General features: G+C 44.2%; 1 long non-coding RNA gene and 1 pseudogene across 4 annotated transcripts; one reads left to right on the top strand and one right to left on the bottom strand.

The window, feature by feature from the left end:
- The first annotated feature begins 1,843 nt into the window (after positions 1–1,843).
- On the top strand, positions 1,844–6,572 carry LOC115858136 (mitochondrial carrier homolog 1 pseudogene; annotated as a pseudogene).
- A 952-nt stretch (positions 6,573–7,524) lies between these two features.
- Positions 7,525–26,735, bottom strand: LOC115858139 (uncharacterized). 4 transcript variants are annotated; one of them, XR_009564145.1, is made up of 4 exons: positions 26,494–26,735; positions 25,687–25,829; positions 23,710–23,802; positions 15,801–16,093 (listed from the first exon to the last, which is right to left on the bottom strand). It is a non-coding gene; the product is annotated as an uncharacterized lncRNA (long non-coding RNA). The 4 variants fall into 4 exon arrangements; XR_004041545.2 differs by lacking the exon at positions 15,801–16,093 and adding an exon at positions 7,525–8,345 and having other exon boundaries at positions 25,687–26,735; XR_009564144.1 differs by having other exon boundaries at positions 25,687–26,735.
- Between the last annotated feature and the right edge of the window lie 330 nt (positions 26,736–27,065).

Genomic DNA, 27,065 nt, shown 5'->3' with positions numbered 1-27,065 from the left:
TAAAGATGGATAAAAATTGATAGATGAGAAAGCCAAATGGGGAGGGAGGTGTGAAATCAACAGTTCCAAGCAATGGATTGGATATGGGATGTGACAGAGAATGGATGAGGGACAGACTACACCTCGATATGGGAAGGCTATTTGCGATTTATGGTGGGAAACTGGAAGAAGATAATATTTGAGTGGAATATCCTAAGTCTGGTCTTGGATACGTTGAGTTTGAGGTACCCTTGAGACATTCGAGTGGGGATGTTGAATAGTTAATTGGATATATCATGGGGGAGGTCTAAGATCAAGATGGAAATTTAGGGGTCATTAGTATACGGGTGACAATTTCATGGGGACAGGTGTGATTTCGGGGGGAACAGAGCAGAGGGTGAGTAGAGAAGAGGTCCCAGGGCAGAGCCTTGAGGAACCACAGCATTTAAAGGCCCAGGAGAGAAGGATATGTCTGAAATGAAGGCAGAGAAGAAAAGTCGGAAACACAGCAAGGAAAGAATGTGGTGTCTGGGAGCTCCCTGGCAGTCCAGTGGTTAGCACTCCGCACTGTCACTGCCAAGAGCCTGGGTTCAGTCCCTGGTCGGGGAACTAAGATCCCACAAGCTGTGCAGCGCAGCCAAAAAAACCCAATGCGGTATCATGGAAAGAAAGAATGTTTCAAGGAGAAAGTGAAAAACAGGTTGACAGGTAAATGTGGGAGGTCAAGTAAAAAGAGGACTGAAAACATCCACTGAATATAGTGACCACGGAGGTCTCTGATGACCTCGCTCTGGCATTAATAATCAATGGTATTACATCTCTAGTGGAATAATTCATGGTAGTAACATGTATTCCCAATAATCTTAACATTAGTTTTAATGTCCTTAAACTTACTGAAAATGATAAGTACAGTATAGAATTCCTGTAAACATTTAAACGTCTTTGGAAAAAGAGGGGTTTTTCCCCACAGCATGATCCAGTTCCTTTGGCAGAATGGTTTGTGGGAATTAAAAGAACTAACATTGCTGAATATCTGCTGTGTGCCTGATGCTTTCACATGCCTTGTAAGCATCGTCTGCATCCTAGCGTCCATGTCAACCATTGTAGATCAACACTGATGGCTGGTGGTGACAGTCTGAAGTTCAAAAAGGTGAGTTGTCACATGGAAGGTTTTGAGTCCTCTTTCCTATACCACATCCCACCAAAGTTGTTGTGTCCAAAACTGAACTCTCATCTGCAAGTCCCCACACTCAAATTACATTCTCCTCGTGTCGTACCTTCTCTATTTTTTAACAAGTATCATGGGCTAGAAATATTTAAGCTCTCACTCTGCAGAAGCAGAAAGCGTCTGGCAGGCAGCCGGTCCTCAGAAATGTTCATTGTCACAATCTGTCCGTTTCTCTTTATAACATTCTCAAAGCCACCTCCCTCCTGTTCAGGAGCTTTCACACTGAGATGGAATTGTCATTGATGGGTCTGCCATCTCTAGGTTCCCCCCTAGTTTATAAGAGGAGCATTAAATAACATGATGGATGGCGTTCCTGATGATACCAAAACACAGACTCTACTACTCCCCAAGGCTTTTTCTTGTATTGACCCTCAAAAACAAGTATACAGGGGCTTCCCTCGTGGCACAGTGGTTGGGAGTCCGCCTGCCGATGCAGGGGACACAGGTTCGCACGGGTTTGTGCCCCGGTCCGGGAAGATCCCACATGCTGCGGAGCGGCTGGGCCTGTGAGCCATAGCTGCTGAGCCTGTGCGTCTGGAGCCTGTGCTCCGCAATGGGAGAGGCCCACGTACCGCCAAAAAAAAAAAAAAAAGTATACAAAGGAACATATTGTTAAGTCATTTTTACAGGTGGCCAGAATAGTACTGTCTATTGAGGGGTATAGATTTCTAGAATTCAAATTCGAAGGATGGCTATGTTTAGCGAAACCAGGGCTTAGTGCTTATCATGTTCTTTTTGCAATTCCTGCTGATGGTTATGTGGTATCAGCTAGGCTTTTAACAGGCTCTGAATTGTGGCTCCATCATTGAGATGACAAGTGACAATGTGAAATGAAGGATTTCTGTGCTGTTGATAGGAGAGTCATTCGAGTGCCCTGGATAGCAGACCAGTGTGAAGCAGAGAAATGAGCTTGTATTTTTGCCCACAGAAAGGAATATCTCACCTTGCTAAGAAGAAAGGTTTCAGAGAGGGTTATGGCTTTCCTCAAATCGCAACAATGGATCTATTTAAGTCCTGGAACTCTGCTGGTTGCCCCAGAAATCTGTACTACAAAGCATCATCCAAAAAAAAAAAAGTCAACCTTGACTGTAAAAGCGGTGAGGCTGGTGTTTGAATCCTTTTTCACAGAGGAGGAAACCAGGTAGAAGAAGCTAAAGAATATGTCCCAAGGCTATGTTGTCAGAGCTGGCAGGCCGTGAAACATGCTGGCTAGGTCAGCAAGAGCATTGATCTTTCTCTATCTCGATGTTTGGGAACATCTACCAATAAAACGGTTTTGTTTTTATCATTAGTGATGATAGTTTTATCATTGTTGCTTTTGAGAAAAAATTAGCCAGCCGGTTCAGCTGCTTCTTGAGTATTCCCTTAAAAGTGACCACTGGACCATGCTGTTGGAAGGAGGCTGTGTGTTCAGGTCATTAAAAAATAACAAATCTTGGACTTCCCTGGTGGCGCAGTGGTTAAGAATCCTCCTGCCAATGCAGGGAACACGGGTTTGAGCCCTGGTCCAGGAAGATTCCATATGCCACGGAGCGACTAAGCCCGTGTGCCACAACTACTGAGCCTGCGTTCTAGAGCCCACGAGCCACAACTACTGAGCCTGTGAGCTACAGTTACTGAGCCCACGTTCCACAACTACTGAAGCCCACGCACCTAGGGCCCGTGCTCCGCAACAAGAGAAGCCACCACAATGAGAAGCCCGCGCACTGCAACAGAGAGTAGCCCCTGCTTACCGCAACTAGAGAAAGCCCACACACATTAACGAAGATTCGAAGCAGCCAAAAATAAATAAATAAAATTTAAATAAATAAGTAAATAAATCTTTTAAGCTTCAAATGGAGAATTTAGATCATAATTATTTAGTACACGGTTGAATTGGAATGGGATCTAGGAAAACAGAATTCCTCTGTACTCAGATTCTTGAGACATGCTGGATGAGGACTCTGTTCATTTCAGTTTACTTTTATATCTAGGAAAATACTCAGATATGATAAAGTGATAATACTTGCTGAAGTATTTCTATTAGTAGTATAACATCTACTGAGAAAAACTGTCTTTATTCAGCTGACATAACTGAGTACCTAATACCTGCCAGGCCTGACATATAGTTATAAGGAGAAATAGACTTGCTGTTTTTAAGGAGTTCACTGTTTTACAAAAGAGACAAATCATTATAATATATGTATAATATGTATAATTTGTGTATAATGCATTTACATAATAACATGTATAATACTCAAGATGTGGGAAAAGAATGGGAGATTCAGCTTTGGAGATCTCTAACAATTTTATAGGGGAGACACCACTTGATCTAAGTCTTCTTAAATTCCAGAAAATACTTCACCAGCAGACACCTGTTAATATTATACATATAGCATGGCCTAAAAACTGTTTAAGAAATTAAAAATTAAAAACCAGTGAAAGAAAAGCTGTTATTCCCAAAGTATGGGGGAGAACAAGATGGAATGTTAATAGTAGAACATCTGATAAGAATGAGACCTAGATTCTCAGTTTATTGAGGAAAAAGGTAGTGTGCATCCTGGTGGTGTAAATACATGAAAGTCAAATAGAAAAAGAACTCTCCATGTATTCACAGTTCATCCAGATTTGCTCCAAACTCAGAACTGTAAGCAAAACTCGACTATTAATTCTAGAGTACGTTCAGTGTTTTCATTCCTTATTCAAAATCTAAGAATGTTTGAGAGACGCTTAAATGACACATATTATCTACCCAAAACTTTCAATTGCTCAAAGACTAACTCATGAGACATTTTCATTTGTATATGGAAAACGTTTCCTTCTAGTCATGTTGTTTGCCTAAGTAGAATTTTTTTTATAATTAATTTTTATTTGAGTATAATTGATTTACAGTGTTGTGTTAGTTTCAGGTGTATAGCACAGTGAATCAGTTTTACGTATACATAGATCACTCTTTTCTAGATTCTTTTCCCATAGAGGTCATTACAAAGGATTGAGTAGAGTTTCCTGTGCTCTACAGCAGGTCCTTATTAGTTCCCTATTTTATGTATACAGTGTGTCTGTAACAGTCCCAATCTCCCAGTTTATCCCTCCCCACCCTTATTCCATAACCATAAGCTTGTTTTCTGCATCTGTGGCTCTATTTCTATTTTGTAAATAAATTCGTTTGTATCATTTGTTTTAGATTACACTTATAAGCGATACCATATGATATTTGTCTTTCTCTGTCTGATGTACTTCGCTCAGTATGACAGTCTCTAGGTGCATCCATGGTGCTGCACATGGCCTTATTTCGTTCTTTTTTACGGCCGAATCGTATTCCATCGTGTATATGTGCCACAGCCTCTTCATCCATTCCTCTGTCCACAGACACTTAGTAGATTTTTTAACTTACCGGACATCAGTGTTGGGGAAAGGTGGAACCGGACCCAGAGCCAAGCCGGGCGGAGTGGCAGCAGGCGGGGTCAGGCTCTGGGAGCCGCGGGCCTGGGGCCCGGAGATGGTGCTGGCCGCCAAGGCTCTTTCCGTTGGGCTGCACACGGGAGTGACGGTGCTCAAACAGCCGCTGCTCTAGCGAAGCTGCTCATCCTAGGGGGTCGCGAACCGCTGCCCGCCCCCCACCACTGGGACTGGCGTGCCGGAGAGGAGGTCCTCTCCCCACCGAGCGTCTCCACCCAAGCCGAGGACACTGCGCGGTGGGTGGGAAGCTAGTGCTGTGCCGAGGCCTGAGCCCCTGGCTGGCGTCGACCGCCCTCTGCACCGTGACCCAGGCGCCGTGAAGAAGGTTCTCCCTCCGGAGGAGACGGAGCAGGTTTCCGTCAAGCCTGGCACGAAGACGTCTCTGACGACGGTGGTGAAGGAGACCTCCTACCTGATGATGATGATGCAAGGCATGTCCCACGTGCTGGCCCACCCGCTGCATGTCATCTCAGTGCACTGCGTGGTCCAGTTCATGGGAGGAAGGCCAAGTACAGCAGAAAGTTGAGCTCCATTGGGAAGATTTTCACAGAAGAGGGGCTGCTGGGATTCTTTGTCGGCTTGATCCCTCACCTCCTGGAAGGTGTGGTTTCCTTGCGGGGCTGTAACCTGCTGGCCCGCTTCCTCAGTGCCTACCTGGTGGGTGACACTCCAGGGGGGCTGGGGAACGACCAGAATCCAGGTTCCCAGTTCAGCCAGGCCCTAGCCATCCAGAGCCACCCCAGATATGTGATGGGGATGGCAGTGAGCGTACTGACCTACCCCTTCCTGCTGGTGGGCGGTCTCATGGCTGTGAACACCTGCAGGCTGGGCCGCCGCCTCACTCCTCAGTGTTCGAATCCGGATCCGCTGCTGGAAGGACCCGAGTGTGCAGGGCCAGTTCTTCCGAAGCTCCAGCCTCCTCTGCCGGGTGTCATCAGGATCATACCTTGCCCTGGAGTAACCTGAATCACCTAAAAAAGCACACTGTCTCGGCCAGGACACCGTGGGTGAGGCCGACCATCATGGGACACGTGTAAGATGACCAGCCCAGCAAGACCTAGATGTGCTCCAGGCCAGCTGGGCTTCAGTTTCCGTAGGTGCCATGCAGGGGCTGGGTGGCATGAGACTGCGTCCAGTGAATTGGTCACTGTTAGGCCTGGGGAAGGTGGGGCAGAATCCCCTGGCTTTGCAGATTTCCCGAGTCTGCCTCCTGCAGGGGGCCAGAGAATGGCTCGTGGAGCCTGAGGTTGGATGAGCAAAGGCTCGTGAGGTCAGATCCCAGCCCCCATTCACAGCCCTCAGGTCAGCCCCCCTCTTATCCTGCAGCTCAGCTGGGAGCTTCGCTCTCCAGCTTTGTAAATAGGGTGTGATCCCTTTTCAGGAGCCACCGTCATGTCCAGGCCTTTGCTAGGAGGCTGTCTTCGTTTTTCTCAACACTGCTTTTCTGATAAGGAAGCACCTTCTAAATGGAAACCGTGTGACTGCTCAGAATGTGTCCCCCTTGTCAAATGCTCGTCGGTTTCGTGGTGACGCCTCACGTGCAGGATATGGTTACTTGTGTGGCTGTGAACACCCAGATGTTAGGTAGATCAGTGTCTCTAGTCCTATCCAGTTGGAAGTTCCTAATAAGATTTGACCCTTTTTCCCTCAAATAAATGCATTGGTGGTGATTTCGAAGAAAGTAAAATAAAATAAAATTGCCAGGTCTTTTAACACCATTTATGAGAAATGTAAATGGTAACAGGCCCAGATTGTGGGACTGCATGGGCTAAAAGAAATGCCTTTATAATTTATAGTAAGGCAAATATTATTGTTTAAAATTATTTGTATATTATAAAATTTATAGTATTTAATTTTTAAACAGCTGATTTTTTAAATTCTCTACATATCTTTTAGTGGAAGATAATCAATTACCATTAAACTGAAATTTTAAATAAGCACTAATATGTATTGCATGCTGATGTGTCACCAGTGTTCTATATACTTTATATCAATTTGCTTTTTAAGAAATAATTTACATGTTCAAAGAATATAATCAAAAAATGAAAAAGGTTTAGAGTGAAAAGCTTTCTGGCCACTGAAGAAATACTTCAAAAATTTCCACCAGGAAATTCCAGCTTTAGGGGAAATCAATGCTACCATTTTCTTAAGTGTTTTTCTTGAGCTTTTCTGTGATTATACAGACATATATATATATCTATATATATATATTTCCATCCCCTGTTTTTACACACTGTTTACACCTTGCTTCTTCTGATTAGCAGTATATCCTGGTAACATCTCATTCGATGGCATAAACATTTCCTTGCTGTTTATTACAGCATGGTATGTGATTGCATGAGTCCATCAGAACAAACGCTTAGAGATGGATATTTAGGCTTTTTCCACTCTATTCTTACTATAACAGCACTGCAATAAATATCTGCTACAGTTATCAGTTTGCTCATTTACAAGTACATCTGTTCAATAAATTCCAGCTAGAGGAAGTGCTGGTAGAGGTATGTGTGTGCATTTGATAGATATTGATAGATACTGTAAACTGTTTTATGTGGTAGCTATATCGATATACACCCCCTTGAGCAGTATACCTGTCTCCACCAGACGGTCACCTCCAGAGGTGTTATTGATCTTTTTGATCTTTGCCAGTCAGACAGGAAGTGCCTTATTTTGCTTTAAATGGATTTTCTTATTAGTCCCTATAACAATAAGTACTATTATCATTACCATTTCTATATGAGAAATTAAAGCTTACAGAAGTTGGGATACTTGCTCAAAGTTACTCAGATAAAAGGTGGAAGAATCAAGATTAAATTCACCCTTGTCTGTGTCTTAAACAAAACTCCTAACCATTAAGGAACACAGCCAAATTGTCTTGAAACTTAAATTATATTATAATTATTTTTGATGATTCAGAACTTAATTCAAAAGGTGCAGCAGGATTTTGCAGTATCTTGGTGTCAGCATTATCACTATAATTATCACTGAACAATAGACGTGTGTCCTAGTTTAAAAAGCATCCTTGTAGATAGAAGGCAGGTAAACCGGCTTCAGTGGTCTTATATGCTATCACGAATTCTGAAAAATTTCACCGCACTCCCCAAAGCTTCAGCCCTCATAATCCACACCCAGTGGCTTGGTTTCACAGCTAGTTGAACACAGAAGGATGAACTTATATTAGCTGAAATAAAACTTCATTAAGCCTAGGATGCTGATGTCACAGTAACATGCTCAAAATCTAAAAGATAACACGAGGATTACATAGCACCTTTCTTCTCCGTAGTTCAAAGTGCTTTGCAAATATTAAGTTCAGGTCTTCCTCACATGTTGACGGAGTAAAGTCTGCAAAACAAACAACCAAAACCATGTGACTATTCCCTGTCACCTCCTGACTTTATTGGAGAGACGGTATGTGGAGTGGAGAAACCAACTAGATGGGAATCATGCGCTCACATCATTCCAGGCTGCAATTTGGAGACCTCACATACGCCGGTACTGGTGCAGGTTTGACTTGTTTGCAGCTCTCAGTGGCGTGTTTGAGGTCTCTGCCTGCCTGGAGAGGTTTCACAAAGAGGAACCACTGTCACCACAAGCTCAGCTCAGAAGCCATGAAGTCTGCCCAAGAATCTCCTGGGAGGCGTTTCATGTCGACGGAGAAAACATGGAGCATTCACCAAACGGTGCGGGGCAAATGGGGGACCATCTGTAAAAGCAATAAAGTCGGACATGTAATGCACATCTTGTACCAAAATGAATTCCAGATGCATAAAAGATTTAAATGGAAAAGAAAAAAGTTATCTCAGATGGGAGAGGGATTTTATAGTATGACACAATACTCAGAACCCATAAAAGAAAATATTAATGAAATAGACTTCCAATTTTTAAAACTTCTGCATAGAAAAATCATAAAGTCAAAGATGACAAGCTGGGAACATTTTATTCTGTAGACTGAAAAAAAATGCACAATGTGAGAGTTGTGAGTTAAGTTTTATTTGGGGCAAAAGGAGGACTAGGGCCTGAGAGACAGCATTTCAGAGAGCTCTGAGAAAATGCTCCACAGAGGCGGGGGGAGGGGGGAGGTCAGTATGTACGTGACTCTAGTGAAGGGGGGACGTGCAATCAAGCACACATTTTGGCAGAAGTTTGCTGCTAGTCTCGAGGACCAGATGTCACCATGAAGGATTTTAGTGCTTTTCTAGGTATGAGAAGATGCAAAATCTTCTCCTGAAAATATCTAACTATCTGAAGACCTGTTCTGCCAGTTTCTCCCAGAGCACAGAGGGCCTCATTCCTGATCTCCAGCCTGAACTCCTTTTAGGGGGTGTTGAAGGTCAGCAGCTGCTGCGCCTCATGATTTAATCCTTGTAGAGGGAGCTGGCAAGTGCCAGTTTGTAGTTGGCAGTTCCAGCTATTATCACAGGCAAGTACTTACTTCTGTAGTTCACAAAGAGCTGCTACAAAGTAAATGAGAAGACCAACATCCTTAGAAAAGTGGCTGAGGAATATGAACTTACAGCTTTCAGAAATGGGAATATAAATGGCTCCTTTTTTTAATGTAGTAGCATTTGTATTTTATTTTCATTTATTTTTAATATCTTTATTGAAGTATAATTGCTTTACATTGTTGTGTTAGTTTCTACTGTATAGCAAAGTGAATCAGCTACACATATACATATATCCCCATATCCCCTCCCTCTTGAGCCTCCCTCCCACCCCACCATCCCACCCCTCTAGGTGGTCACAAAGCACGGAGCTGATCTCACCGTGCTATGCGGCTGCTTTCCACTAGCTATCTATTTTACATTTGGTAGTGTGTATGTGTCCATGCCACCCTCTCACTTCATCCCAGCTTCCCAATCCCCCGCTGTGTCCTCAAGTCCGTTCTCTACATGTGTGTCTTTATTCCTGCCCTGCCACTAGGTTCATCAGTACTGTTTTCTTAGATTCCATATATATGTGTTAGCATACGGTATTTGTTTTTCTCTTTCTGACTGACTTCTCTCTGTATGACAGACTCTAGGTCCATCCACCTCACTACAAATAACTCAATTTCGTTTCTTTTTATGGCTGAGTAATATTCCATTGTATATGTGCCACATCTCCTTTATCCATTCATCTGTCAATGGACACTTAGGTTGCTTCCATGTCCTGGCAACTGTAAATAGTGCTGCAGTGAACACTGTGGTACATGTAGCTTTTTGAATTACGGTTTTCTCAGGGTATATACCCAGCAGTGGGATTGCTGGGTCATGTGGTAGTTCTATTTTTGTTTTTTTAAGAAACTTCCATACTATTCTCCACAGTGGGTGTATCAATTTACATTCCCACCAACAGTGCAAGAGGCTTCCCTTTTCTCCAATAAATGCCTCTCCAGCGTTTATTGTTTGTTGATTTTTTGATGATGGCCATTCTGACCAGTGTGAGGTGATAGGTACCTCATTGTGGTTTTGATTTGCATTTCTCTAATGATTAGTGATGTTGAACATCTTTTCATGTGTAAGGCCAGACACTATAAAACTCTTAGAGGAAAACATAGGCAGAACACTCTTTGACATAAATCACAGCAAGATCTTTTTGACCCACCTCCTAGAATAATGGAAATAAAAAATAAACAAATTGGACCTAATGAAACCTAAATGCTTTTGCACAGCAAAGGAAACCATAAACAAGATGAAAAGACAACCCTCAGAATGGGAGAAAATCTTTGCAAATGAAGCAACTGACAAAGGATTAATGTCCAAAATATACAAGCAGCTCATGTGGCTCAATATCAAAAAAACAACCCAATCCAAAAATGGGCAGAAGACCTAAATAGACGTTTCTCCAAAGAAGATATACAGATTGCCAGAAATGGCTCTTAAACTCATGTTCAAACTCACGTGAGAAAAGAAAGGCAAATTAAACTACACTGTCTCAAGAATTCAAAAGCTGTTAACAGCCTCAATTGGCCAGGCTCTAGGGGAAACTTGTATGCTCATGCTGGTGACAGTAATTTGGTCAGATTTAGGATTTATGAAAACTCAAATGCTTATGCTCTTTGACCCACCAATTCTACTTCTAGGGGAATGGAAGTTTGAAGAGGGTAGTCAGGAAAGGATTCGATGGAAGGGCAAAGTCTGAAGGAAGTGAGGGAGTGAGCTGCGCTGATGCAGTGGGAAGACCATCCCAGTCAGAGCACCTAAAGCTAAGATGAGTGGAGGGGGGCAGGGGTGGTAGGAAGAGGGACGGGGAGGGAGAGGCAGGCGGGTGGTGGGACAGCAGGAGGGCCAGTGTGGCCAGAGTCGGGAGAGCAAGGGGGAGACCATGCGGGAGATGGCAGAGAAGTTTTGGGGGAGCAGGACAGAAACACACATACACACATATGTATACACATCTGAATATATACATATATATTCTTTTTCAGATTCTTTTCTGTTATAGGTTATTACAAGGTATTGAGCATAGTTCCCTGTACTGTAGAGTAGGTCCTTGTTGTTTATTTATTTTATATATAGCGGTGTGTATCCGTTAATCCCAAATTCCCAGTTTATCCCTCTCCCCCTTCCCCTTTGGTAACCATAAGATTGTTATCTATGCTTGTGGGTCTGTTTGTTTTGTAAATAAGTTCATTTGTATCTTTTTTTAGATTCCACATATAAGTGATATCATGATATTTCTCTTCGTGTGACTTACTTCACTTAGTATGATAATCTCTAGGTCCATCCATATTGCTGCAAATGACATTATTTCATTCTTTTTTATGGCTAATATTCCATTGTATATATGTGCCACATCTTTTTTATCCATTCTTCTGTTGATGGACACTTAGGTTGCTTCTATATCTTGCTTATTGCAAGTAGTGCTGCTGTGAACGCTGGGGTGCATGTATCTTTTTGAATTACAGTTTTGTCCAGATATGTGCCCAGGAGTGGGATTGCTGGATCATATGGTAACTCTATTTTTAGTTTTTTAAGGAACCTCCATACTGTTCTCCGTAGTGGCTGCACCAGTTTACATTCCCACCAGCAGTGCAGGAGGAAGGATGTTCCCTTTTCTCCACACCCTCTCCAGCACCTGCTGTTTGTAGACTTTGTGATGATGGCCATGCTTACCGGAGTGAGGTGGTGACCTGCACTTTTGAAAGCTCACCCTAACTGCTGTGCTAAGAACAGGGAGCGGGATGGAGCAGTTAGGAGCGATGGGGTGAGGCGCGAGATGACAAAGGGTGGCATCAAGATGACAGCAGCAGAGGTGGTGGGAAATATCCAGGCTGTGGGTGTGTTGTGAAAGTAGTCACTCGGATTTATGACAGATTCTACGTGGGGTTGAGAGAAAGAGTCTAGAATGACTCTGAGATTTCGGACCTGAAAAACTGGAAGGGTGACCTTCTATGAACTGTGATGAAGGAGTCTAAGGGGGAGCAGACTGGGAAGGAGCTCAGGTGTCCAATCACAGGCAGGACCACACAGAGGTGCTCGTTAGACACGCAAATGGAAATACCAGCTCAACAGCTGGCTATGGGAATTTGGGGTTTGCGGGAGGGACCCGGGCCGAAGCTCTAAAATTAGGAAGTCAGCACATGTAAAATGGTCAGCAAAGCCTGAGAACTGGCTGGATGAGAGCATCAAGTTAGTGCATGTAGAGAAGGGAAATGGAAAAGCATCCTCCAGTGCACCAACACGTAGAGGTAGGAGTGGTCAGAGGAGCCACAGAACAGACGGGGAAGGAGCAACAAGCGAGGCTAAGAGCAGAACCCAAGGATGGAGTCCTGCGAGCCAGACATAGGAGGTCACCCAGGGGGCACAGTGACAAGTTCCCATACTGCCGTTGGAGCGGGAAGAGGGGCCTGAGAACAGGCCATTCCGTCTGTCGTAGCGATGTGGGTCATTAAGGAGCCTGACCACACACAGTCTTAGATGGTGGGAGGGTGAATGCGAGACCGAGGTGGGTTCCAGAAAGCAGAGAATCAAGCCCCAAGATGTTACTACCGCTCATCCAGAAAAAGAATGAAATAATGCCACTTGCAGCAACATGGATGGACCTGGAGATGAGCACACTAAGTGAAGTCAGCCAGAGAAAGATAAATGCCATGTGATATCACACTTATATGAGGAATCTAGAGTAGGACACGAATGAACTTGTCTAAGAAACAGAAACAGACTCACAGGCATAGAGAACAGACCTGTGGTTGCCAAAGGGGAAAGGGGGGGAGGGATAAATTAGGAGTTTGGGATTAACATGCACACTCTACTGTATATGATACAGATAATCAACAAAGACCTACAGTATAGCACAGGGAACTATATTCAATATCCCGTAATAAACCATAATGGAAATGAATATGAAAAATATATATATTATATGTATTCTATATGTATATAACTGAATCACTTCTCTGTACACCTGAAATTAACACAACATTGTAAATCAACTTTGATTTTTAAAAATGGAAAAAAGAAAAGCTATTACTATCAATTTACAGGAAATATAAGAGAGACAGGAACATGCTGGAAGAGTCATGAGGATGCAGTAAGCCGAATCCAGAACGTGGGGACTTCCACGGGGAAAATGAGCTTTGTATAAAAAACCAGAAAACATAAATGGCATGAAAAGGGGAGGGGGCGAAACTGTTAGAGACGAAAAACCACCTCTAAATACAACATGTTGAGTGCCTGAGTTGAGCCAATCTATTATAAAAGAAAGATGTTTTTGAGACAAACTAGGAAATTTAACCCCTGATCATGTATTTATTGTAGGTTTGTTGCATGATACTGGTATTGTGACTGGCATCTTTTAGAGTCATTATGTGTTAGAGATGTACAGTGGATGATTTATAGGTGAATGATACGACGTCTGGGATTTGGTTTAAGATACTCCAGATTTAGGGAAGGCAGGTGCATGAAATAAGATTGACAAAATGTTTACAGTCTTTGAAACTGGGTAATGATATATGTCTTTCTACCTTTGTGTATGCTTGAAGTTTTTCAAAATAATTTAAAACAAAAAGACAAAAGCTAAATTCAAGACATATAAAAAAGCAGCAGCAGTGCTGAAGGGATAGCCATGAGGAAAGGGCTCTTGAAAGGCTTTTTAGATTTTTTTCTAGGTGGGAGAAATGAAGGAACATTTGTATGCTATGGGGAAGGTGAAGCAGAGAGAGAAAATGCGATGGTGCCGGAGAGAAGGGAGAATGGCTAGGGTAAAGTCTCTGCATAGAGAAGAAGTTTTTGAGATCTGGTGCAAACGTGGAAGAACGGACCGGTCACCCACAGTAACAGGAGGTGGGCACGGGTGCGAGAGGCTCGGGACATAGGAGACAGGCGCGCCTTGAAATCCTGGAGCTTTCAGTTCCTTCAGGGAAATAGAACGCAGGGTCACCAGCCGAGCGTGAGGCTGGGGATGCCCTGTGGGAGGTCTGGGCAAGGAGGATGGTTTGTCCCGGAGGCCGGGCGAGGGGGAGGGATGGTGTGATTACCAGGCAGCGTTCAAAGCCTACTGGGGGTTCAGTGTCCAGAAATTAAAGTGAGCCTGATCGGCAAGAGTTTTTCTCTGGCCAGAAACCATGGATGAGCTCAGGGGAGGGAGAGGTGGAGTTTCAACCAGGCTTGTGGTCTTGCCAGGGGAGTATTCAGACGGGAGACAACCAGGGGCGTTGAGAACTGTATTCTTTTTTTTTTTTTTTTTTTTTTTTGCGGTACGCGGGCCTGTCACTGTTGCGGCCTCTCCCGTTGCGCAGCACAGGCTCCGGACGCGCAGGGTCAGCGGCCATGGCTCACGGGCGCAGCCGCTCCGCGGCATGTGGGATCTTCGCGGACCGGGGCACGAACCCGCGTCCCCCTCATCGGCAGGCGGACTCTCAACCAGTGCGCCACCAGGGAAGCCCCGAGAGCTGTATTCTTTAGAGTCAAGGTAGGCTGCTGTAACAAAGCAATCCAACATTAATTCTGAGACTTAAAGCAGATTTTATGTCTATTTCAAGCCACAGACCGAAGTGACCGTTCCAGGTTACTGGGTCTCAGCTTCAGAGGATCCTTTAAGGGGCAGAGGGAGGGGCTTTCTCTCTCGTTTGTCTTTCGTGATAGGGCTTTGTTCCCATCTGAATCGTGGGTACTGGGAAGCAGGCACATCTTTACCCGTTATCAGGAGGGGAAAGAACGCATGAGGAGAAAGCACTGCGCTTGTTTTAAGGGCCCAGCCTGCAGGGGTCGCACATCACTTAGGCGCTTATTCCGTTGGTAAAAGGTTGGTCCTACGGCCACATTTAAATCAAGGAAGCCCAGGAAATGTCGTGTATATGGCCAGCTGTGTGCTCAGCTATAATTCTAGCATCTTGGAAGGAAGGAGGATGGATAGGGCAGGTGGATAATTAGAACTCTCTGCAAGGGAGTGAAATAGTAATTGACCAAGGAAAGTATGCTAGGTAAGGAGGAGAGAGGGGGTCCGGGGGGCTGAGCCGTGACTGGGAGGTGGTGGGTCGAGGGGCTGCAGACCTCAGCACAGGAACAGGGTGTCAGGGACCAGAGGCGCCGGGGGTGGCAGTGGTGGTACCAGAGCATGCTGACCATTGAGAGTATGAGGTCAAGCTCTAGGGTGTGATCTCACGGTGCATGACTGACCCAGGCAAAAGCCTAGGAAGAAAGGAAGTCAAGGGGCTGAGGGCTGGAAAGCTGAAGCCCGAGCCAAACGGATATTGAAATGACTTAGAATCATGACAGGACTTTTCCTGGAGACGAGGACAGGGCGCCAGCTGCTAAAATCTCTGAGAAATAAGGGCAAAGGGCAGTGAGGCACAGGAGGTGGTGTATCTGATGACGTGAGATTCAAAGCTGGGGATGGGGGGAGGGGAGGAGTTCGAAAGTGGCCTCGAGGAGGAAGGAGACCCCAAGTCCATGCCACGCGGCTTACGGGACCTCAGCTCGCCGACCAGGGCTTGAACCCAGGGCCACGGCAGTGAAAGTGCCAAATCCTCACCACTAGGCCCCCAGGGAACTCCCCAGACATCCTTCTTACAAGAAAATTTTAAATGATCCTTAATGTTCAGTGAAAATAATGTTTCTGGAACCCTCACAGGGGGAAAAACTTGAGCATTTTTCTCAAAGCCTTAGGAAATGAGAAGCAAATATTTATGTCCTCTGGGTCCCTGAGTGAACCCACACTGGGAGACTCTGTCCAATATCCAGGTCATTTTGTCTCTTTAGTTAAAAGAAATATATCAAACGGCTTGTCAAATCTGCCATGCGGTAGAATCAAGCCGCACTATCATCCAGTTTTAAGGAACTATAATTCTTTTGAATCCTTTCCAAGAATCTCTCCCAGATCATTCCTGTCGCGTTTCTAGTTTATGAATCAGGACTTTCATTCATTGATTTCTTCAACAAGTATTTCTTTCCTTAACCGTTCCAGCACAGCTTTGTCCTAGGCACTTAGGAGGTTATAAGGCAGTCCATTTCCAATCCCACAAGGGTTTGCAATCTATTTGGGATGGCAAGAGGAAAAAAAGAAAAAGGAAGGAAGGAAGGAAGAATGCGTTTGAAGTGGTCAAAATATATGTATCTTAAATTCAGAAAAAAATATGCGAAACCCATGAAACAAAAACTATGAAACTTCATTGTGGGACATGATACAAGGCTTGCAGAGGTGGAGAGACTTTCTGAGTTCCTGGATGGGAAGAGTCAGTATTGGAACAATATCAAATATGCCCAAATTCATCTAAAATGCAGTGCACTTCAGTAAACATCCCAACCCAGATTTTTACAAAATTGACAAGTTGATATAAAAATGATTGGGAAAGGTAAATAAGAGCCAGAAAAAATTTTTTATGAGAATGAGAGTAAGTGAGGGACTTGGCCCTTGAAAATTTAGAGGAAATCAAAATATCCTCTAAATCTATAATGACGAGAGTCTCATAATTGACTGAAAAGGAAAAAACAAATACGTAGAAGAGAATAGAAAGTCCATGAAAAACAGTTGAAAATTAATGTTAACTTCTAACAGTGAGTTTTTCATATGTTGGACACCAGTCTAATTTTTAATGTTTAGAACACAGTGATTTTTTTAAAATTTGACTTGGAAAAAATTATAATGCTGTAACAAAATTCCTTCCATTCTCATCTACTTATTTACGTAAATACAGTTTCTCAGCGTTTACGTCTATAACAACAAAGGAAAAGTATGAATTAATGTTGAACCTGTCTGATTCTTGCAATGAGTAATATTTATCCATAAGAGTGAATAAGGTGAATCTTAGCTTTATCTGTCATTGAGAAATGCATTTATAGCACAATTTTATTTTTTATGTTTAAGAATTATAAATTTTTGTTATATTGATAAATTTTGAACTAGAATGATAGGATATTTTAATTTAGAGCTTCATTAGCCCAGAAAATTAAATTTATATACATATTTTGTTACAGAGTATAATTGAATAATCAAAAATTTTGAAGTATACAGATTGTTTTACATTAAGATAAAATTATGTGGGACAAGTGAAATAGAAATATTAGTTCAAGGCTATCAAAAAATGATGCAAAATCTTTGCCTGTTAAACAAGAGGTATCATGCAGATTTCATTTGATATTTTATTGTACAGTATATTGATATAATTGCTTATGTGATTGTTTTTCTGTAATAGTTTGTCTTGTGAGAGTAGTTAAAAGGATAAGATTCTAGTGCCAGACTGATGGTTTCTAATCATTGCTTGGCTTTTCATTAGCTGTGCACAGCTACTTAACTGCGTGTATCAGTTTTCTCATCTGTAAAATGGGAGTGATAATACTACTTCCCTCATAGAGTTGTTGCCAGGGTTAAATGAACTAACAACAAGAAAATGCTTAGGACAAGGTCTGGGACACAGTAAGTGTTACGGATGGCCTTGCTATTATTTTTAAGAAATAGTGTGCCACACCTAAGAATATCAGAGATGACTGATCTATTAATAAGAAACATTTGATATGCAAATTGGCATACAGTCTGCTTAAATAACTAACAATTGCCATGCTATATGTTGTTATTCATTCAACAAATACTAACTTGGCTACTGGTTTGTGCTGGTCTATGTAATGTATCTTTTAAAAATATTTTATACTTTTTATAGTCACTAAAAAAAGTAACTGCTCTAACTTCTTAATGTATAACAAGGTTTAAAGGAAACGTATGAATCCAAATTTAATTCCTTCCAGCAATTAATCTGAAATCATATTTTGCTGTCTAGTTTAATCCAAATCACAACTCATGAACTCCTCTTGTGTTTTATAAAGACAAAAACAATTTTTAAAAGGTTGAAAGGTTAAATAAATTTGAGAAAGGCTGGTTTACACCATAAAGTTACTAAAATGTTGAATAAAAGTACAAGGTTGTCAAAATACCTGCATTAACTTTTCTAGTTGGACTCCAGCACTATTTATGTGGCATTATTATATAAAGATACCACTGAATGACAACATATGCACGTTTTTTCCAACTGAATAAAATTTAACTATAGGCTTGGTCAACATCACTGGTAGGTGCCAATGGATCCACATTAACTTTTTCAAGCCACTGGTTTTTTTTTAATTGAAGTATAGTTGATTTACACTTGTGTTAGCGTATCAAGCCACTCGATTTATATTCAATGCACTGAAGTACTAATGCACTGCTATCCGCCTTGGCAGTGCTAAGCAATGGACTGAAAATTCAGCCAGTGCTTTCCAGTCTATAACATTAATGAGTTTTACAAAGTATTTAACTCACTACAACAATAATTAGCTGTGCTTTTGACCTTAATTAATGAATGGAATCTCAATTATTCTTGGAAGGAATGCAGACAGAGAACAGCAATGCTTAAACTTTTTTGGGTTTGGGGGCATCAAAGAGAATCTTAAAAGTATGGTCTTTCTCCAAAAAACTGCACATTCTTGCAAGACTTTGTGTAGAATTTCAGGGGATCTGAGTGATGTTTCTCAAAGTATTGTCCACAAACCATCTGCATCCAGTTTTCTTTTTTTTTTTTAATTAATTAGTTTATTTATTTTTGGCTGAATTGGGTGTTCGTTGCTGTGCGCGGGCTTTTCTCTCGTTGTGGCGAGCAGGGGCTGCTCTTCGTTGCGGTGCGCGGGCTTCTCACGGCGGCGGCCTCTTTTGTTGCAAAGCACGGACTCTAGGCGTGCAGGCTTCAGTAGCTGTGGCACGTGGGCTCAGCAGTTGTGGTGCACGGGCTTAGTTGCTCCGCGGCATGTGGGATCTTCCTGGACCAGGGCTTGAACCCGTATCGCCTGCACTGGCAGGTGGACTCCTAACCACTGCACCACCGGAAAGTCCTCGCATCCGAATTTGTTGAGGTTCTACGTAAAGTTCATTTCCTGAGTCCCACTCTCACTAGATTGGAATCTCACAAGATCAGGCCCAGAAATAGGACTTGAACAGTGTCCACAAGTGAGACTGTTTAAAAACAAACTTTACTTTTTATCAAAGGAAAACACACACACACACAAGCACATTCATATCTATCATTTAAAAAGTCAAATAGTTTCCGAAGAAGATATACAGATTGCCAACAATCACATGGAAGGATGCTCAGCGTCACTAATCATTAGAGAAATGCAAATCAAAATTACAGTGAAGAGGCTTCTCTGGTGGCGCAGTGGTTGAGAGTCCGCCTGCCAATGCAGGGGACACGGGTTCGAGCCCTGGTCTGGGAAGATCCCACATGCCGCGGGATGTGAGCATCCCGTGTCACACCCGTGAGCCACAGCTACTGAGCTTGCACGTCTAGAGCCTGTGCTCCACAACAAGAGAGGCCGCGATAGTGAGAGGCCCGCGCACCGTGATGAAGAGTGGCCCCTGCTTGCCACTACTAGAGAAAGCCTTCGCACAGAAACGAAGACCCAACACAGCAAAAATAAATTAATTAATAAACTCCTACCCCCAACATCTTCTTTTAAAAAAATAATAATAACAATGAGGTATCACCTCACACCGGTCAGAATGGCCATCATCAAAATATCTACAAACAATAAATGCTGGAGAGGGTGTGGAGAAAATGAAGCCCTCTTGCACTGTTGGTGGGAATGTAAATTGATACAGCCGCTATGGAGAACAGTATGGAGGTTCCTTAATAAACTAAAAATAGAACTACCATACCACCCAGCAATCCCACTACTGGGCATATACCCTGAGAAAACCACAATTCAAAAAGCTACATATACCACAATGTTCACTGCAGCACTATTTACAATAGCCAGGACCTGGAAGCAACCTAAGTGTCCATCAACAGAGGAATGGATAAAGAAGATGTGGCACATATATACAATGGAATATTACTCAGCCATAAAAAGAAACAAAATTGAGTTATTTGTAGTGAGGTGGATGGACCTAGAGTCTGTCACACAGAGTGAGGTTAAGTCAGAAAGAGAAAAGCAAATACTGTATGCTAACACATATATATGGAATCTAAAAAAATAAATGGTTCTGAAGAACCTAGGGGCAGGACAGGAATAAAGACACAGACGTTGAGAATGGACTTGAGGACACGGGGAGGGGGGAAGGGTAAGCTGGGATGAAGTAAGAGAGTGGCATGGACATATATACACTACCAAATGTAAAATAGATAGCTAGTGGGAAGCAGCCGCATAGCACAGGGAGATCAGCTCAGTGCTTTGTGACCACCTAGTGGGGTGGGATAGGGAGGGTGGGAGGGAGGGAGATGCAAGAGGGAGGAGATATGGGGATATATGTATACCTGTAGCTGATTCACTTTGTTATAAGCAGAAACTAACACACCCTTGTAAAGCAATTATACTCCAATAAAGATGTTTTAAAAATAAAATAAATAAAATAAAAAGTCAAATAGTACTAAAAGGCTTTATAATAAAACCCAGCGGGGGCTTCCCTGGTGGCGCAGTGGTTAAGAATCCGCCTGCCAGTAAAGGGGACACAGGTTCGATCCCTGGTCTGGGAAGATCCCACATGCCACGGAGCAACTGGGCCCGTGAGCCACAACTACTGAGCCTGCGCGTCTGGAGCCTGTGCTCCGCAGCGGGAGAGGCCGTGATAGTGAGAGGCCCACGCCCCGCGGTGAAGAGTGGCCCCCACTCGCTGCAACTGGAGAAAGCCCTCGCACAGAAACAAAGACCCAACACAGCCAAAAATAAATAAATTAAAAAACAAACAAACATGGGTCTCCTGCCCCACCCTTCCCCACAGCCAGTCCCAGCCCTACAGGTTACCACCTTCAACTTTTCTAGCTAGCTTCACTGATATCTTCCTCCATCTCTTTAAAAAGTTATATGCTTCTGTCACTGTTTCTTGATTTGCCTATTTAAGTCCTTGTCTCTTGACTTCCCGCCATTGTGAATAAGTACTAGACTATCCCTCCCTTACCCCGACCCCACTTTTCTTCTTCCCTCCCCCAGCATAGTTACGTATAATTTTTGTTAAATCAATAGCTGACGTTACATGAGTGAGACTATATAAATATCGGTCACTCAGTGACCAAGAGCCAACTAACGCATTGCAACCACTTTTTCTTTTCCTGCACACGCTTTCTTTTTTTCTGAAGTTAATAATTGCCTCATTTTATCATTTGTTTGGTTTTCCAGCTACCTATCGTTAATTTTTCCCCAATGCTCCAGCACCTCTGCCATATACTTATTAATAATATACTCCTTACACTCGAATACTTGGTTCTGTTTTCCTTAGCTACCTCTGGAGCCCCTTCCCTTCTCCTGCCCCTAGCCTGTTGTTTTCGAGAGGTCCTGGGTCGCGCTTCTTGCCACCTAGCTGCTTTTTTTCCTAGTATCTTGTTGCCTGTATCTTCCCTTCTCTTGTTTTAATCCCCTATTTTGCTAACATACGTACATCTTCCAGCTGCCTGAAAAAGAATGGAGGTACAATGTTTGAGAACTTGTGTATCTAAAAGTGTGTGTATTCTACACTACTGATTTATGGTTTAGTTTAGTCCAGGATCCTAGGATGAAAACAGTCTTCCCTCTGAACGTTTAAGGTGCCGCTCTGTTGTCTGCCACCATCAAGCGCAGCTAGAAACGGCTCTGATGCTGTTCTGAGTCCTGCTCCTTTTTTTTTTTTTTTTTGCGGTACGCGGGCCTCTCACTGCTGTGGCCTCTCCCGTTGCGGAGCACAGGCTCCGGACGCGCAGGCTTAGCGGCCATGGCCCACGGGCCCAGTCGCTCCGCGGCATGTGGGATCTTCCCGGACCGGGGCACGAACCCGTGTCCCCTGCATCGGCAGGCGGACTCTCAACCACTGCGCCACCAGGGAAACCCCCTGCTCCATTTTTTGATTAGCTTTTCTCTCTGAAAGGTTTTACAGTTTTTTTTCCCTTATCCAAGATGTTCTGAAATTTAATGATGAAATGCCTTGAAGTTCAAGGACATGTCCTGTTCTGGGCAGGCCCTATCCATGTGGGGACACCTCTCCTTCAGCTATGGGAAATTTTCTTTTATTATTTCTTTGATGATTTGCTCCCCACTGTTTTCTCTGATCTCCTTTCTGAAGCTCCTATTAGTAATTCTCTGGATGGATTCACCAACATTCTCATCTTTCCTCTTCTATTTTCCATCTTTCCCAACTTTGTCCTTCAGTTCTTTTCACTGAATATTTTATTTACATCATATATTTAATTTTCAAGAGAGCTTTCTTGTTGAGTGTTCTTCTTTCATCGCTTCCTGTTTTTGTGTTACAGGCATATCTGACTTTGTCCCTTTGATGCTATTAATCAATTACAGCTTTGAAGTCCCTTTCTCCTTGCATTGTCTGTTTGCTCCAGTTCCCTTTCACTTCTGTGTGTATTTTCCTTACCATGTTGCAGGTGTTCATCACATGGTTACCGATTCCTGGACTGCCCCTCATACTGAGGAGTGAGACTCTAAGCATTTTAGAAGAAATTCTCTGTGTGGAGTACTGATTTGTGAAATCCACAAGCAGGTGCTCTAGTAGAGGACCGGCCTTCCACTGGGCTCCTGCCACGGCAGATGTCTGGAGAGCTTTTGTCTGCTGCCATCCTCTCCCTCTGGCCAGGCACTCACCTGATGCCCCTCTTTGGCCCACGGATGGATACATGGTGCCTGGTAGTGCAGGGTGAGGAGAGAAGGGCCCTGGGGTCTAACTAGTTCACGTGTAGACCTTCACTCATCCTTCAGGGACCCTCACCTCCCAAGTGCGGAGGCTTCAGAGTCTCGGGGGGGCTGGCCTGCGTCTTCATTCTTGGGTTTGAACTCCTCCTCTCTGATCAACTAGTTACTCCTCCTTCATCCACTTTCCACCTGCAAACACTTGTCCTTGGCCAAATGTTTGTGGAAATCTCTCCTGCCCTTTGTCCTTGTTCCTTGCAGGCCGACACCTTCTTATTCCTCTGCTGTCGTTTTAGTGGGCTTTGAGGAAGGGGAGGTGGGGCAGAATGTGGGTGGGCAAGTCCCAGTTTGAAGCAGAATTCCAAAGTAATTTTTGTGCAACAGACAGGGAAGAGTCAGTGGCTAGGGCACAGGTGGCATTGGCACACCAGATGACTACTGGCTAAATACGAGAACTGGATGAATTCACGTAGAATTCACGATTGAAGAGCAATGAAGTATGATGTCTGTTGAACTACTGACTTAAGCGGTCATCAGACCCCCAAAATAAAATCCCTGTCAAATGAACAAGTGAACAAAGAAGAAAAAAAAAAAAGAAAGAAAAAGGAAGGAAGGAAGGTCACACACATGTTATGTGTAGCTATTTCTACTTACCCAGCTTGCAGATGGACACATGACCATAACATCTTTGTACCTCCCTGCATCCTCTAAATGTTATGCACTGTGTTTGAGTGTGAATGAGTGGGAGAGGGTTTCTGTATCGCTCCCAAGACCTCGCCTCTGGAGGTGAAATAAAGTCCACAGAATCTGAAATATGTGCATGAATTTAAGTGCCTGGACCAAAGTTACACACCTTAGAGGCATTAATAAATAGGTAAATATTACCTGAAAAGAAACTTTTTTTTTTAATTTGGAAGAAGGAGTGTCTTGTGGGCAGCTTTTTAAACTGAGAAGTAACAGTATCAGATCAACATTTTTACATTTAATTTGTTCAAAAAACCCCACATCCCTGCTACCGATTACCTCACAGAATCCACGTATGGAGCTGGAGATGCAAAAATCCATAATCCTCTGTCCTGTCAATAGTTGTATTCATGGCCAGTTAGGGTAATGCTCCTTCAAATGTAGGAAAATATGCAATAAAAAATTGAGTTTGCTATGTTTAAATTCTTTTTAAAATTTATTTAAAAATTATTTTTCACACAACTATGTATAACATAGACAACTAACAAGAACCTAGTCTGTGTATAGCAAAGGGAACTCTACTCAATGCTCTGTGGTGACCTAAACGGGAAAGAAATCCAAAAAAGAGGATATATGTGTATGTATGGCTGATTCACTTTGCTGTACAGCAGAAACTAACACAACATTGTAAAGCAACGATACTCCAATAAAAATTAATTTAAAAATTATTTTCACCATTCCTTTATTCTTGCCTCTTATAAACGATTTGCAAAATGACATCAAAATATGAAAACAATAGAGGAGGTCCATTGGTGATGACTGTTCCCCTGGTACACTGAAAGTTAAGCAGGTAGGGTTTACTTGCCTCAAATAACAAGCAATTGAGGACAGAAAACAGGACCCTCTCTTATACACTGCTTTTGGCTTCAGATACTAGCAAATTATCTCACTGAATGGGGAAGGTCAGCCGGGGTACAGGGACTGTGGCTCAATAATGTTATTGAGGGACACACCTCCCTGCTCTGGCTGGTTTCATGCTCAGGCTGCAGCAAAAGAACTATCGCGTTACACGTAGACATACAACCTCCAAAGGAAGGGAAAACCCCACCTCCCTCCTTATAGCTCTCTATGAAGAGTGCAGAAACTTCCAGAACACCTCCTTCCCCTCCAGCTCCTTTCCCTCTTGCCCCCTGTTCTCCATTAGCTCATTCCTGAGCTACCACCTTGCAAAAGCAACGGGATTTCCCGTAGATCTTTCAGACTCAGGCTGGGGACAGTGTCGGTCTTCCCTGAGGTGCGCAGGCCTGAGGGAGGAACGGACACCTGAACAAAACTGGGCTTCTGTTGGGAAGAAGGGGGTAACAGGTATCGGGTAGGCTACAGGCTCCACGACATTCTAATTGTGGAAGCAAAACACCTAAAGCAATTTGCAGAACTCACACTCAGACTGGAGGGAACGCTCACCGGGACTCAGAATGGAATAGGACCAGGAAGTCAGCCTTCCCCATCTGAGACCTATTCTGCGTCTCCAGACCCTCAGGATATTGTTTGGGTTCCTCCTCCTTTCCACGGCCGCCTGCAGGAGCGGCCGGCAGATTACTGTCCAAGATGGAGGATGAGGTGTATGAGACTATGGAAGGACCAGTGCTGGAGCCTGGGACGGCGCTAAGCCTCAGGGCTGAAGCAGTGACCAACGGATGCCAGGGGACTCGAGGGGTTTCTGAAGAGGCCCGGAACAGCCAGGAGGAGAAACAGTGAAGCTGGGGTGCAAGGGCTGTCTGGAGCTGTCTCCCAGAACTCGGTGGGTTAGGATTTTTGTAACACTTAAAATCCAAAGCGAGAAAGGTGTGGCCAGAACCAGGATGAGGAACAACGTGGAGTTGAGAGGAAGCAAAGTGGGAGAAGGGCACCATTTCAGTTCCTTTTTTCTCCCCTAACTGAAGTGTTGTCTGTAGTTGTAAATGCACACTTTTCCTTTGCCCAGTCAGGTCCAAAATTGAGAAAGATGGCGGGGCAGGCTGAGTTTTTAATTGTCCCTTGTGGATGATCCCACAGACTTGGACAGGGGTGGGACAGGAACAGCCCTTGGAGGTGAGGAACCAAGGACACCATACCAAATTCCTCTTTGGTACGCTGTTGCAAAAGCTGCTAGGCACACCACGAGTATGCAGATTTTAGTTTTAAGAATAAAAGATATTTTCTGACCAAGGATGGGGTAAGGAATGGTGGTGTGTGGCCGGCCATAATACGACTCAGGACCTTGTCTTAATAAAATCATAACAGATGAGACCAATACCTGAAATACAGGATACTGACCAGTACTGGCAGTCCTGTGAGGTAGATGCTTTCAATAAACAGAGAGAAACAGCAGAGCTGCAAATCAGGGTTCTGTGCACACTCCATCATGGGAAAGGATGAACCAGCATGAACATTTAATTCACCATTTTAATGGTGAAAATCTGAAGGAAAAAAAAAATGACTGCGTTTCAATTTCTACCACCTTTCCCATACTTTTGTGAAATTTCAGCACATCTTCACTCACAGCTAGCTTCCCACCAAGGCCAGAAACCTACGCAATAAAAAAATGATAATGCAAACTAAATTGGGCCCAGAAGAGATATGTTGGATTATATTTCTATTCATGGAAATACATTTGCCTTTTTGAGTCTCCAAGAGTCCTCCTTCCAACAAGTCTAAGAGAATCCAGGTGAAGCGCTCAGTGACCGCGGCTCATGCAGGACATGGTGTGGGTCGGGATCTCACCACCGTGTAAACGCTGGGCAGCCAGCGCTGGAAGGCTGGTCCCTCACACCGCAGCCGGGAGTTCTCACAGACCCAGGGAGGGGCTGGCAGCTGAGTGAACTCAGGTACCACGGTAAGACCTCCCTTCCCCACACCAAACAGCGTCTGCCTGGTATCAGGTTAGGATGTGCTCTGTTACATGATTAGGAAAGCAGTCCCTTGTTCTAAAATAGCTTAAGTTTCTAAGTCTACGTAGTGAATTCCACGTGCAACTTTTTACGTAACTATGGGATGGTGGACCAAGATGCCAAACAGCAAATTACTCGACCAAATATTAAAAAACCCCAAAACCTCATAAAAGCAAACCCGGAGAACTCTCACGTGGATCCGGCACAAGCGCCAGTGCCTGGGGTGTCGCGAGATTCCGTCCAATCAACCCCTGAGCGGTGACCTCGTGCAGGAAGCCCGCTCCCCCAGCGCACGCCTCCCGCGAACGAGCCCGCGCACCTGCACAGGCGAGAGCCCAGGTTCAGCGGCTTTGTCTCAACGCGACAAAGACCCGCCCTGCAGCTCTCCGGGGCTCCGAGGGACGCAGCGCCCCGGGGACCCCCGCCGCCTTGGGAGCCGCGCCCCCCTGCCCCCTCCCACGGGTCCCGGCCCCAGTTCCAGCACCACCCCTCCACCCCGGCCCCCCAAGGGGCCCCGCCCCGCGTCCCAGCGCCCTCCCGCCCCCCTGCCCCGCGTCCCAGCGCCCTCCCGCTCCCCCGCCCCGCGTCCCAGCGCCCTGCCGCCCCCCCGCCCCAACACCACCGGGCCCCGCCCCCCGTCCCACCAACACCACAACCTCCACCCCAAACTCCAGCCCCCAGCCCTACCCCTCGGGTCCCCGCCGCCTGCCCACCAGGGCCCCCACCCAGCTGGCCCCGCACCCCGCCCTCGGGGCCCCCGCTTTA

Source organism: Globicephala melas, chromosome 5 (assembly GCF_963455315.2).
Source record: "Globicephala melas chromosome 5, mGloMel1.2, whole genome shotgun sequence".
Lineage (NCBI taxonomy): Eukaryota > Metazoa > Chordata > Mammalia > Artiodactyla > Delphinidae > Globicephala > Globicephala melas.
This window is presented reverse-complemented; position numbering and strand designations above follow the sequence as displayed.